The sequence below is a fragment of the Buteo buteo genome, chromosome 2 (genome assembly GCF_964188355.1).
Source record: "Buteo buteo chromosome 2, bButBut1.hap1.1, whole genome shotgun sequence".
NCBI lineage: Eukaryota > Metazoa > Chordata > Aves > Accipitriformes > Accipitridae > Buteo > Buteo buteo.
The window spans coordinates 28093747-28107334 of NC_134172.1; the positions used below are offsets into that span (position 1 = coordinate 28093747).

General features: G+C 43.6%; 1 protein-coding gene across 4 annotated transcripts in view; it reads left to right on the forward strand.

The window, feature by feature from the left end:
• The first annotated feature begins 545 nt into the window (after positions 1-545).
• Positions 546-13588, forward strand: part of DYNC1I1 (dynein cytoplasmic 1 intermediate chain 1) — a 200011-nt gene continuing 186968 nt past the window's right edge. For all 4 annotated transcript variants that reach the window (XM_075049642.1, XM_075049666.1, XM_075049659.1 and 1 more), the window contains exon 1: positions 546-777. The gene's annotated coding sequence lies outside the window, so the exon portion shown is untranslated. The remainder of the gene's footprint in view (positions 778-13588) is intronic.

Genomic DNA, 13588 nt, shown 5'->3' on the forward strand with positions numbered 1-13588 from the left:
CGGGGGGGCGGGGGGGGTGGATATCTAGGCAGTTTTGAGGGCAACGACTAAGCCGTTGTGGGGCTGATGGCCGCGGCCGCGGGGATGGCGGCAAGGATGCTGTGGAGGTGGTGGCGGGTGGTGGGTAGGCTGTCGGCGGGGCTGCTGGTGAAGCCGTTGTTGGGCTGACCGCCGTGCAGCTGCCGCCTAGGCTGCTGCGGGGGGGGGGGGGGGGGCGGGGGGAGCCAGCGCCAACGTGGGGGTGACCCCCGGCGGTGCCAGCGAGGGGACCTCGGAGCAGCCGGCGGACCCCACTTCAGGCCGGAGTGGCTGGGGAGGGCGGCAGGCGGGGGGCGCAGGCCCTGCGGAGCCCCGGGCGGGCGCCCCTCCCCCCCAGGAGGCCCCGCCGCCGCCGCCGCCACCTGCCCCGCGCCCCCCGCGGCCCCGCCCCGGCCCGGCCCCGCCGCGCGCTGCTGGGCCACCGGGCGGCGGCGGCGGCGGCGCGGGGCGGGGGGTGTCGCTGCCGGGGGCGCGCGGGCGGAGGAAGAGGAGAGGAGGCGGGAGGAGGAAGGCGGCGGCAGCGGCAGCTCTCGGGAGGAGCCTGTCCAGCGTGAGACAGCACATTCAGCCGGCAGCGGCGGTCCTGCGGCAGCGGCGGGCGGCACCGCACCGCACCGCACCGCATCGCACCGGCACGGCAGGGCGCAGCGCCGCGGGCAGCAGACGTTCGGGCAGCGGGGAGTCGCTCCGCTCCCCCGGCGGCGGGGGCCCCTCCGCATCTCCCGGGCGCCGACGGAGGTAAGGCGCCCGCGGGAGGCGGCGGCGGAGGGGGGGGCGGGTTGGCGGCGAGTGGGGGCTCCCCTTGGGGGCCCGGCGTTGGCGGAGGAGCCGGGCGGGGGGGGGGACGGTCCTCGGGATGCGGCGTCGGCCGCGGAGCCTCGGCGCGGCCGCCGGAGGCCAGGCACCCGGGCCGGGCTGGGTTAGCGGGCATCCCCCGGCTGCTCCGCGGGAAGCGGCCGGCCCTCGCCGGGGGTGGGCTTCCCCCCCCACCCCCCGGCGGCTCGTCTGCGGGGAGGGAGCGGGCGGGGAGGGCTGCGGTGAGCCCCGCCGGCCTCGGCGGCACCTGCGCCAGCCCCTGGGGCTCCTCCGGCCCCGGCGCCGGCCCCGTCCCCGTCCCGCTCCGCTGCGAGAGGCTGCCGCAGGCTCCTCGGGTGCTGTCGCGGTGCCGAGTAGCTTAAAGCAAAGGGAGGTGGGAAAAAGTTTCCCATCTTCAATTCTTCGCACAGCGTGGGCAACAGCGGGCTTACTCAAGTCCACTACGACAGCAGGCGAGAATTAGATCTTTTCCCGTTCCTAAGGTAATTCCCTGAAAGGGTGAGAGAAGGGGGTGATCAATGAGAGGCCTTTTTCACTAGTAGTCCATTGAAATGCATTGTCAAAAGCCTGTTGTTACAGTTACATCACCCCGGGAATCCCCCCGGGTGAACAGAGAGCGTTAAGGCCCCTAGATGTTTCCTAGACAAAACCTCTGTTTTACTGACCGGAACAAAGTATGTTTTTCTGTCAATATTGGCATTGACAGAAAGTACAAATTTCAACTATAAATACGTATAAAATAAGGATTCTCAGCAGATCAAGCAATCTAACCTGCTATTAGAGGGGCAATGAGATGGAAAGACCTGACATGAAGTTGGCACGTGGCTTTGGCACTTGCACCTGGTAATTTATCCTGACATATAGGGTTTTGTCAGCGCTTCGCCTCCTCACAAGGACTTTAAATTACCTCTGAAATGGCTCTAAATATCATGAAGCACAGTGCTGCAAAACCTGTTTCAGAATGGAAATCCGAATCCCACGACCATCTATCTCCTGACAGATGGTATTATCAGAGCCACTGAGGAATTTCATTTCTGTTACTACCAATGTGCTTTGTTGAAGTGCCTCATTTGTTCTTGCTAAGTTAATGGGAAGAAGTTATATGTTTTCTTTTCTGATTCTTTCAAGTTCCTCTTTTTACTTTCTTTCCATTTGAGAGGACGTGTCTAGTAACAGTCTCCACACTTCCTGAAGGTGGATAAAATTCTTTTATAATCTCTGTGTAGCATTTCTCAGCAAGAGTGGGCTTCCCCAGTGCAAACCTTGGGGCTGCACCCAGGTCTTTATGCCAAGGAGTGCTCACTCTGATAACTGTCCTCTGCTTCATTTTGTTTTCCCCAAACCATCCATTTATAGTCCCTGAAAACACAAACTGTGTTGCCCCTTCTGCACCTTCTTCTCTGGGTACAGACTATTTTGAGGATTGGGACTTGCTATCCTCTTCCTTGATATGTGAAAGACTTCTGAGGGCCAGGTATTTGGAGGTCCAAGAGATTGTTTGGAGTTGGATTAGCTAGATTTCTCTTAGCTCGAAACACCTCTGCATCAAATTAGTCTACCCTAAAAATGCATTAACTCCAGTGCTGCCTTATCCACAGTTTAAGAGAAGAATCTTTAAAGGAGCAGCAATAAACCACACCCTATGCATGCAGTGATTATTGAGAATTTAGAAACCTAACTACTCAGAGAATAGTCAGGCAAATACTCTTTTGTACCTTGCAGATCTCAGATTAAGAAGCTGACCTTCCAGCTCTTTCTATAGGAGGAAGGGCAGTGAGCTGCCCTCCTTTGTGATGCCTTTCAGTGGCTATTTTTTTCATTATTGAAATGCATTTGTTTGTTTTCCAGTTTGTGTTTTTCCAGCTTCAGGTTACTGGTTCCTGTTTTGTCTCTTATAGAGAAAAGCCTTGCTTTAGCAGCTGTCTTCAGTGTAGGTACCCTAAATTATGTGGCAAGAACTTACCTGCTTTATTTTCAAATAAATTACCAGATCCAGTCCCTTGGTGTCCTTTTCTTTTGTAAGAAAGACAGGTTTCAAGAATCATTCCTTGCTGCCATCAGTTTCCAATCTGCAAGAAGAGAGAGAGGGAATACTAGATAGAGCTGGACACAATGGGTTGTGGTAGAGGTCTCACCATTGCAGGGTACTGGACAATGAAGTGAAATGGGCTGGGAGGGAAAAAAGATGAGGGAGTGAAATAGAAAAACATAAGGGTAGAAAGGCATTGCTGTTTTTCAAAGCTTCACCATCTCCTGCTAATGAATTGGGTAATCGTCGTATCTTCCAGCTCCTCAAACTTGACTTCTTCTCACAGAGGTTTAAAATATGTTCATGGTCTCTCTCCAGGACTACTCAAGCTTATTAACTAGTGCTATGCCTCGAGTGCCCTGCTGAGCTCCTTTGGCTTGGTTTGACTAACAACAGAAGTAGTAATTAGGAATCTTTCAGAGTCACTGATGCCTAGTGCCAAAATGAGCTGCTACTTGGAGGAGGTTGTGGGATGTTAACAGAAAGATCCTCCTTGTCCTACCCATGGGCTTTAATTTTCAGGGAAGTTAGAGGGAGCTAACACTGAAATCCTCATTGAGGTGCATGGGGAAATTTGTATCTGCAGAGGTATGGTCTCGGGCTTTCTGCACCCATAGCCAGACATCATGACCTCAGTGCAATACTCATCTGATATTTTTGTATTTTTATTTTAAAAACCTTAAATGAAACAGACCATAATGACTGTAGATGTAGTCTGCTTGTAAAAGGGACGTTTTCCGGCAGGAATACTGATGGACTATGCTGGCAAAGTGCCCTTAGTACAGATGCATCTTGTATTAGTAAAACTGTGCTTTTGCCAGTGCAGCTTATTTTAGTTTATCTGAGCAACACAAGTTATACAGGTGAGTATACATTTATGTGTCCATAAGGGGTCTTGCTTTCCAGATGAGGGATCGTATGATCTTCTGCTCAGCTGACCTATATAAGCAGGAAGAAATGGTAATGCAGGAATGATAATGCTTGAAAACCAGAAAATTTGAAAAATCTGAAAAAAAGTATCTGAAAAGCTGCAGTGGCAGCCTGAGACCCTGGTTCAGTCTAAATCTCAGATAGAGACAATATGTCCCTTTTGCTACTTGGTAATTATCCATCTAAAACCATGCTAGTTCTTTTTAGTCAGACATGACATTGGGAGCTGTTGTTCACTTGGCCATCTGCAAGCACTCAAAAGAAGGCAGTATACAGCATACATGAGCTTGCTCCCCCAATACTGTTCATTTTAGGTGGCATCATCTTGCCAACTTTTCTGGGAAATGGCTACTTCCAGGCAGATGGCAGAAGCTGCAGGAAGCTGTGAAGCAGACTGATGTGGGAGCCGCTAGATCTCATAGACACAAGACACCTCTGATCATCTGTGAGAGCTATGATGTCCTGACTCCTCATGAGCTTAAAACTATACCCCCCTCTTTTTTTTTCACTGTGCTTCTTCAGCACTTTTTGTTTTCCCTTCTGAGGCAAAAGCGTTCTGGTGAGTGTCTGGGAGTGTGCTGCAGCAGGAGAAGGCACGGAGCAGGAATGACCTTTCTGGGAGGGTTTTGTGGGCAGCACATCGTAACTCCATGCTGAAGGTTTAAGGGCAGATGACTTAGCCCTATTGCTGCTGACAGTAATAGGAGTTTCTCTATGACTTCTCTGGTGGGGAATCTAGCCACCAGAGTGATGGCAGGAGTCAGCTGTGTACATTGTTTGAAAGCCGTGAGCATTTCCAAACCCTATTGAAGCCAGGGAGAGTCTTGGCATTGACTTAACAGACTTTGGATGAGGTCCTGTGTAACTGCTGCTTTGACTTGTGTACAGATACCTGTGTTACCTGATGAATAATTGCTGCTCAGGTGACTCTTGTGATTCTCGGCTGTTAATCTTAGAGTAAAAGTACATGTTATCCTATTTTCATGTTGAACACTGCTCCCATGCATGTGGATCAGCTTGCCTGACCTGGAGAGACAGGTTACATCAACCTGAGGAACAAACCTCCCTGGAGCCCTCCTGGACCAGGGCAGTTCTACCCTGTGTATTCGCCAGGTGCTGGCTGACTGTCCCTGCCGGGGCCTAGAATAATTAATGAATGCTTTGCAGAGGAAGAGGGCTCATTTACTGCCGCTCAGCAGAAAACAATTACAGCGGGAATCTTTTAAGGACGTAGCTTTTCATTTCCAGTGATGTCTTCTCCTCTTCACATTTCTTTTCCTTCTTGCTGTTGTTCACTGAGGCTTATCCTTTTCTCTCTTCCTCAGTATTAGTCTTAATGCCATGTTCCCTCCTGACTGGTCTTCCCTTCCCTTTTGTCATGTCTCCCTGGGATAGAACTAGGTTTAGTTCCCTGTTCTTTTCTCCCTCCCTCTGCAGTGTGGTACAAGTAATTCAAAATCCTTCTCCTCGGTTACTCATTTTACACTTCCGACCAGCCGAAAGACGCAGTGTGTTTTGTGTTCAAACAATGGGGAGTTATAATAAGGCAAAGATGCAAAACTGCGTAGTATGATTAAATATAAATAAGTATAATGGAGGATATGTTGTTTATCTATTTATATCAATATCTCTAAGCCTTTTCTGATGCTTGATTTTAATCTTTTCAGGCTGAATTTGACAGAAAGACTATCCCCCAAACTATGCTATGTTAGTATTGAAAGTTAATCACTGTAGGTCCTAGACCACATGCAGGGAAAATATGGATCTCTCTTGCTTTAAACTATTCAGCCCTTCCGCTCTGTATCCATTAATGCAGATCTTAGCTTTTAAAGTGCATAGACAGTGGTATTAAATCCATACTACTCAAGGCATGCCCTTATTCTGTGTTTTGCACGTTAGGCCACTACTGTTAGGATCAGAGTGGTTACCAGGTCACTTGGTAATTGGGGCAAAGACATTTCAAATGATTGCTATTGTATATTTTCAGAAATTAAAATATTTAACAAAACAGGGTCACAGGGAAAAAAAAACCCCAAACCAGACTGCTGTCTAATATGGTTCCTTGTATTTGAACCTGTCTGTCCTGGTTTAAGGACTGTTCCACTGACTGAGCATTTAAAAGAATTTCTTCTCTGATTCTTGCAGCACAAACAAAGTTGGGGGACTGTCTAAACTCATGTGACTTGCTTCATAATACATGTTTGTCTTCTCTTTAAGTAGTACAAAAGAATCACCGTTTTCATTAATCACGCTATTCAAAGTCATATGACATTGTTTTTTTTCATCAGTTTGTTTCTAGTTACATTTTGACCAGTTGCTGAATCAGAAGGTGATTTATATCATAATCCCGAAGGATTTCAGATCTCAATTTGCCCCTAAATGAGTTTTTTTTTTTTTGTCCTTTTTTAGCTCTGGCTGCTCATAGAGCTTTGTTACACACCCATAGCAGTTTGTTACAATCAACTTCTGCCAGTCTTCATCGCCCAGGAACACAAATGACTTCTGCAAAAAACAGAGAAAAGATTGTTCACGTTATATATATGTATGGGTGTAAGCTGTGTGGTGCATTAAAAAACGAATGCCTTAAATATCTATAACCTTTTGGAATGAAACAAGAAATTTGACCTAAATCATACCCCCTACTGTGCAGTTAGCTATTCATGTACGTAATCTGCTGCACTTGGCAAAGCCTGTGAATGTTGTATTCCTGCCTTTCACTATCTCCATACTAGTAATAATAATACAAAAAAATTGTGCTGATGGGATAGGAGGGTATTGTACTGGAGACAAAAAAAAACAGTGATGCCATTCTCTGTTTGTATTGAAAGAGCCCGTGGGAAAACTGTCCCATTATTTCCCACAATATTTTCTTTTTCACAGAAAGTTGATTAATAGCAAGAAAACACAGGAAAGCTTGGTTTCTCAGCCTTTATGGGCCTATTCAAATATATTAAAAACACCCTGTGCAAATTCAGTATTATTTTTATCTGATAATTATGAATTCTAGAACTTTAGTTTTTTTCTCATATGTTTAAAGCATAGAACTCAAAAGATGACACTAAATTATATTCTCTGGAAGGGGCTAAGATGGAAAAAAAAGATGTTGCAACCTTACTACCAATGTTCTCCACACCTTTTACAGCAGCCCTTCCTTTATGTGCATAACACTTATTGGGTTTTATTGTTTACTCATCAATGAATCAGAGGACAGGGAAGTAAAAAACTATAGACAGCCACATTGACATACAAACATATGAGTCTTTTTGAACAAAATTATAATATAATGCAATATTAATATTAGTCAACACTAATATTGATTTTGAAGTCTTTAAATGAAGATCATGCCGCCTCAGTTTTGATTTAGTAAACTTTTAAAGTTCTCTAAAGTTTAATTACAAGTTCTTCCCAAGAAAGTTTCTGATCTCACTAAACTAAGTGATGAATTAGGCGTAAGTATAATTAAAGTCATTGGCCTCCCATTTTTTGTATTATTTTTCTTAAAATACTGCATATATCTATAAAGCAGTAAGACTGCTGTGCTTTCTCGTATCACAGAATGTCCGTTTTTGTTAAAGGGCTAACTGTATTACCTGCTTTCTCCTGGGTTCTTCTCAGTTCTCTCTTGTGATATTGCAATGATTTGTAGAGTTTATAAACTACGTTCCCCTCTTAATCCTCAAGACTTTCTGTTGGAATCAATAAGCCCATACATTTTACAGTTTAATGTGGCTGGAAATGAGACGTGGACCATTTCTGATTGCCTTGTGGTCACCAGCGGTCCCATATTTTGGGAAGCACTAGTAAAAGTTTATTTATTTTCCAAAAATATTTACAGCACTGGGGTCCTCATTTGAAGAGAACTGGTGGCTTCTAACTGGTGTCCTGGTCTCAAATTCTGGAGCAGAAGTCCTGGCGCAGTGAGTCATGCACTGAGGCTTACTTCTGGAGGAGTCCTGCAGTGCACTCCAGAGGTGCGACTGCACCATCATTCAGGCTGGGGACTTGTTTGCTTCTGCTCTCAGTCAGCCCGTTTGCCAAGTCTCTTCTCTGTGGAAGCCAGGACGCTTGAGAGGTACATCTGTGCATGGGAGAGAAGAGTTCATGTGCAGTCAGCCTTGCCTTGGTAGAAGGCTGTGCTTAAGGTGCAAAGCGTGCCCACATCTTGAACCTGGGATGCATACCTGAATTCCCCAAACTTGGAAGTTCTTACGGTGCCTGTGAAGCTCAGATAAATCTGGACTGATAAAATGGTGTTGAAACAGAAACCCAAATTGCAGTCCTCAAAAGTCTGTGGTTGGCTGTCACCTAGCTCTCGAATCACATGTAGTTTCTAAAAACTCCCTTTTTCACCTTAGAGTATTTCTTTGGGATGTGTTCTTACTCTTGAACCCCAAGGCTCAACAGCCTGATTGTCCACTGTCTGTCTCTCCTAGGCTGCTTCATCTAGTTTGCATTTCTTGAGCCCATCTGTCAGACTGTGTGCTCCATGCCGAGCTGCAGCTGATAGCATGTGCTCCCTCTTTTAGTGCACCCTGGTTTTAACAGGACTCACCTAAGGTACTTTTTGTCTTTGGTTAAGGACATATTTGCCTTCATCTATGCTCTAATCAGCAAACTATGTGTCTTCTGCAGTAGGCACCCTCTCAGTCTTTCCCACTGAAGCAGCTCCACGTAAGTCTAAAGTATTAAAGATTCTTTGGGCATGACAGAGCATGTGGGGAAAAAGAGAAAGGACTCTTCAGCACATTGCTTCAAGAAAGAAGAGTCTTGGGCTCCGGGTACTAAATACAGCTTTGTATTTTAAACTAAACAGTCATTGCATATAATATAAATGAACCCTGAAACAAAGACTAGAACCCAGGGGCCTCAGTTAGGGACTAATGTTCGCTCTCTTGCATCTGCTTCTTCTGGTCCAATGAGTCTTTGCAGAAAAGAAATTAATAGAAAATAGCTTCAATGGTTAAGAATGCAACCTCCATTCCTGGAGTCTTTCTCACCCATTAGCCAACGGTCACCCTAGGGAGGTGTGTTTCAGTCCTCTCAAGACAAAAGAAAACACCAAGACCCCCCAAAACCAACACAAAACACAAACAAACAAACAACCTTGTGCCTGAAACATGTTTCTCCCATTTGGGTGGAATAGTTTAACCACAGAGAAGATAAATGGAAGACACTGATTTCTTGGTTCTCAGTCCTCTCTCATATTCAAATTCTTTGCAGATCTTTATATTATGCTGTTAGACATCTGCATTTATCATCTTGCCATTTTATCTTGGCATGTCTTTTTCCAGTTACGTGGATCAACAGGGATGATTGGCTAAGGCTATATCTGATCATTCATGTTGCTTTGTTAGTACAGCCAAAGAAGCCCTCGAAGTACAAAGGGAATGGTAGTGTTGTTTGTTCCACTTTGCTTCCTCAAAAACTGTGAGAACTCATACGAGATACTCTGCATATTTCTTACAGCCAGGGCTCTTCCCTGCTTTCTAAATCTTTAGGTGTATTGACTTCAGAGATGAAATCAATGTGCAATATTTTTAGCCTAATTACATCCTTAGAAACATCAGCTGCAAAGCAAAGCATATTTTTGTTTTAAGAAAGAAATGATATCTGGGTAAGTCTTCCAGCAAAACCTGTATGTCGGCAGCATAGCTGCTTCTTTGATGTCTGTCTAGCAGTTGTCATAACTGGGTTAAGAGGCAGACACCAGAGCATGCATTTTTCATGTTTGGGGAAATGGCTTTAAGTATCAGTTTGCTGGCCATATACCACTAGGGTTATCTCAGGAGGAGGGTAGAAGAGCCAGAGGGGTCAGTTTTAGGCCCCGTAAGGAATGGAAGTACATGTTTTAATGTCTGAAAGGTTTGCAGGATGGAGAAAATGAGCCTTTGTTCCACTTCAGGCGAGACTAGCAGACATCTTGAAGTGAAATTCTATGTTAGGACTTAGAAAGTCATTAAATATATTCCTGGGAGGCACTTTGGTACTGTTATGATGAACCAGATATGTTATATAGGTTTTGAAGCAGTGGTGGCATCAATGATAGCAGCAGACATCACTGAAATCTGAGCATTATATAAGAAGTACATATAAAAGGAATTGAAATCAGAAACATGAAATACAGGGCTTTTTTTTTTTTTTTTTGAGGTAAGTGGCCTGTAGCTTGAGGATTAAATTCTGTCATCTCTCTCATGTTATCCATCTCTAAAATCTTATCAATTTGTAGCTTGCATTTGGTTCTCTTTGAATGTCAGAAAACTTTTTTTAAAAAAACCCTATCCTGCTAGGTCCTGCAGTTCCTCTCTGAAGCAAGCTGGGACATTCACAGAAGATAACATAGTGCAACTAGTAAGACCAGTTAATGTGTGGGGAATTTAGAGTCACAAAGATTCAGAATTGTGGTAAGTCCCTTCCCAGCCACATGCAGAGCCACATATGGAGGCCTGCATTTTACTGCAGCCAAACAGTAAAAGATAACAGAAACAGAAGCTGATAGAGAGGGAACTGACCAAGAATACCTAGAGATCTTGTATTCTACAAGACCAAAATGTTGTCAGGCATGCAATTGGTTGTTTTGTTAAAAACATCCGCTCTTCATAACTGGGGCACGATTGCTGAGTCAGATCCTAAGAAGATACAAATCAGTATTGGCTGCATCATTAAGGATCATCTCCCAGCACCACATCTGAGACCATTATGCAGTTATAACTGTGCTCATTAATGCTTATTGAGGGAAAATCCAAAACACTTGAAAAGACCTATTTAAAATCTAGTTTTCTTTGAGGTGATACATGCAGTCAGTTCTGTGGAACTCCATATGAAGGGAGCATATTTGGTGGGAGTTGTGCAGCAGCTTTGCTGTTAGTACGTAGTACTTCATTCTAATCCTAGCTTCAATGTCTTGTGTTTCTTACTTATCTCCAGTGGGTTGTTGCCAGCAGCTTGTTCCCTTCAACCTTGATGGCTCTCCCATGGAACTATGCTTGTTGGAACTGAAAAGGTCATGGTAAATTTAAGAGGCTAAGGGGGCATGAGAGAAAGCGATGATGAGAAGGTGATGCTTCATTGCCACGATGCCTGGTGCCGGAAGAATGGGCAATAGTAGAGCTTTGCTCATATGCTGCATTATAGGGACCCTATAATTCTGCTGTAACTGAGTTCATTTTGTAGAAGGGCTATTATGGAAGAATGAGAGTGAAAAGATTAAATGGTAATAGATTGTAAGGGATGTTTAATTGAGCAGTTGTGGGTACATATCTTACACCCTGTCAGCCTCAAAATAAATAGACTAGAGATGCACTGACCTGTTGCATAGCAACCAGGAGGAAGCACAGAACCACATCTCGGGATGCTGTGATTTGTAAACCTTTACAGAACAAAGTACAAGACCTTTGCCCATCTGCTAGAAATGTTCAGAAGCTGAAGGATAAAAATGGTACATTCCCTGAAATCTAACACTTAACAACCATTTTTATTTATAGATAAATACACAGATGCAATGTAAAAAGCCTGACTGTTTTGCCTCAAGGTTACGTAGAAAAAAATACTTAGTCTCTCCAATTTTACTTAGTCTTTCCCTGAATTCATCACACAGGAGATTCCTTAAAATGCTGCAAGTGCTAAGTTTTTACAGCTGCAAATATTTGCCTATTGTTGTGATTTTATAAACATTGATATGTCTGTTTAGCAAAAGTATTTATGTTATTCAACTGAAGTCAAGTACAAATTCTGATGCATGATGAAAAGAGGTACTCATATGTTTACTTAAAAATTGCTGTCAAGAAGATGATTCTAGCCCCTCTTGCCCATTTGAAGTGTGTTTCAAACATTGCTTTCAAATGAATACCATGGATTAGAATGCATTTATGCTAGAGTAACAGCTGCCTCTGGTTTCTTGCAGACCAAAGATGTTTATCTGCTTTGTAAAATTTCATACTTTGCACGAACACTTTACACTTGTGAAAGTCATAGGTAGATCCCATGGGAATTTCTTCTGTTGTAAAAATGTATAATATTCCTAACTGTAGGAAATGTGTTAGTTTGTACAAACTAGAGACAAATATGGTGCATAATAGAAATGAATAATTTTTTCCAGTAGAAAACTCCATATGTAATAGTTTCAATAGTAATATTACTCTCACTCTACAAACCCATTCTTTAAAACCAAAAATCACTGAATAATGTATTTTATTGTGCAACTTCCTTTGCCTTTCAAACTAAAGGCATTTTGCAGTTTTGGACCCAAGAGTAACTGGTTCATTATGAAGAATACATGTACAGCGTCCTCAAGTACTAGATGCTGCCTATTTATTTTAGAAAAGTATATTAATGAATCAATTATTTATAATTAGTTATATAGGATGACTAATGCCATATGTAACAGTATTTAATGAACCCCTTTGGTAATTGCAATGGAGATAATAACGAAAAGGACAACATAGGAAGTCACAAAACAGGAAAGACTTTGAGACTTATGAACTGGTGAATATAGTTCTACTCTAGTGCAGCCTACTGAATGAACAGCATGTAAAAATCCCCCAAACACCAAAGAGCAATAAAATCTGTAGGCTTTTTTATCTCCTACCAGATTTGGAAACTTAGGTTTCTTTTTAGATAAGCTTGGTGATAGCATACAGACAAGATGCTATTCTAGGAGGCAGAAAGAACAACCTTTAAGAGGAGGGAGATGTTATATCTTATTTTCTTTTTCTGCTTATAAAAAGTGTGCACTGTCATAATTTTATTTGGTTTTATTTTATTGATTATACATTGGGCACTTCATGCTTATTTTTCTTACATTTAGTTCAAAGTATGTATCTGTGTTGCCACTCTTTGTACCTCTGTAACTTTGTGGTTTTATTACTCTGGCAAGTATCAGTTTATTAGTTCTGCACTTGTAGTAAACCTTTTTAGATGCCTGTGACTGTTTCTGCTGTTAAGTGCTCATATAAATGGTTCAAAAAATACCTGCTCAAATATTGTGATACTGATCATCGATAAAGATCTTGTAGCTTATTATAAAACTGTAATAAGTCTACTGGCTTGTACCTGTAAAAGTACTTGCATGGCTTTTAGTCCAGTCGAGGTTAAAACACTGTTGTTTGCATCTTCCATGCTCATGTCTGTTCCATGTTCATTACCACTGCCACTAATGAAATGGTTGTGAGGTGTTACTACCTGTGTGGTAAGCTTAGTGGAGTAGTTCTGCATATGTTCTGTAGAGCAGAGGAGTTTGTGCAAACACCATTATTATTTTAAGATTAATGTAAATGGTCTTTGAAGATCTTGTTCATACACTGACAAGCTAAAAGGAACTGCTGGGAGAGTATTAAGGACAGGATTTTTCTCACCCAGTCTGAGACATTTACAGTGGAGATTTCTAGAACTTAACTGATCACCCAGCGCCCTTTATCATCATTGGAGATTGTGCTTTGGGGCACACTTAATCTTAACTGCTTTTAGACATCTGCATTAGGAAAAGTGGAATCACATCCTAGGATACCCAGACTCTTTTGATTTTACCTCCATTGATGGTAAGGATAGCTCTGCATCTACATTGTGGGCATCCAGATTGAGTGGGATAAGCCCAGTAGATGGTGAAGTCCCAGCACGCAGTCCTCAGAAGCCTTGGTGCTGCATTTGCACGTGCCTGGGTGGCTGCCATTCTAATGGGTCTGGTGGCCCTTCGATGTGTAAGTGGAATTGGCTGTATTTCCAAGCCTAAGAGGGGACTCTGAGGCATGTTTAATGCATATGGGAAAAAATGACATCTTG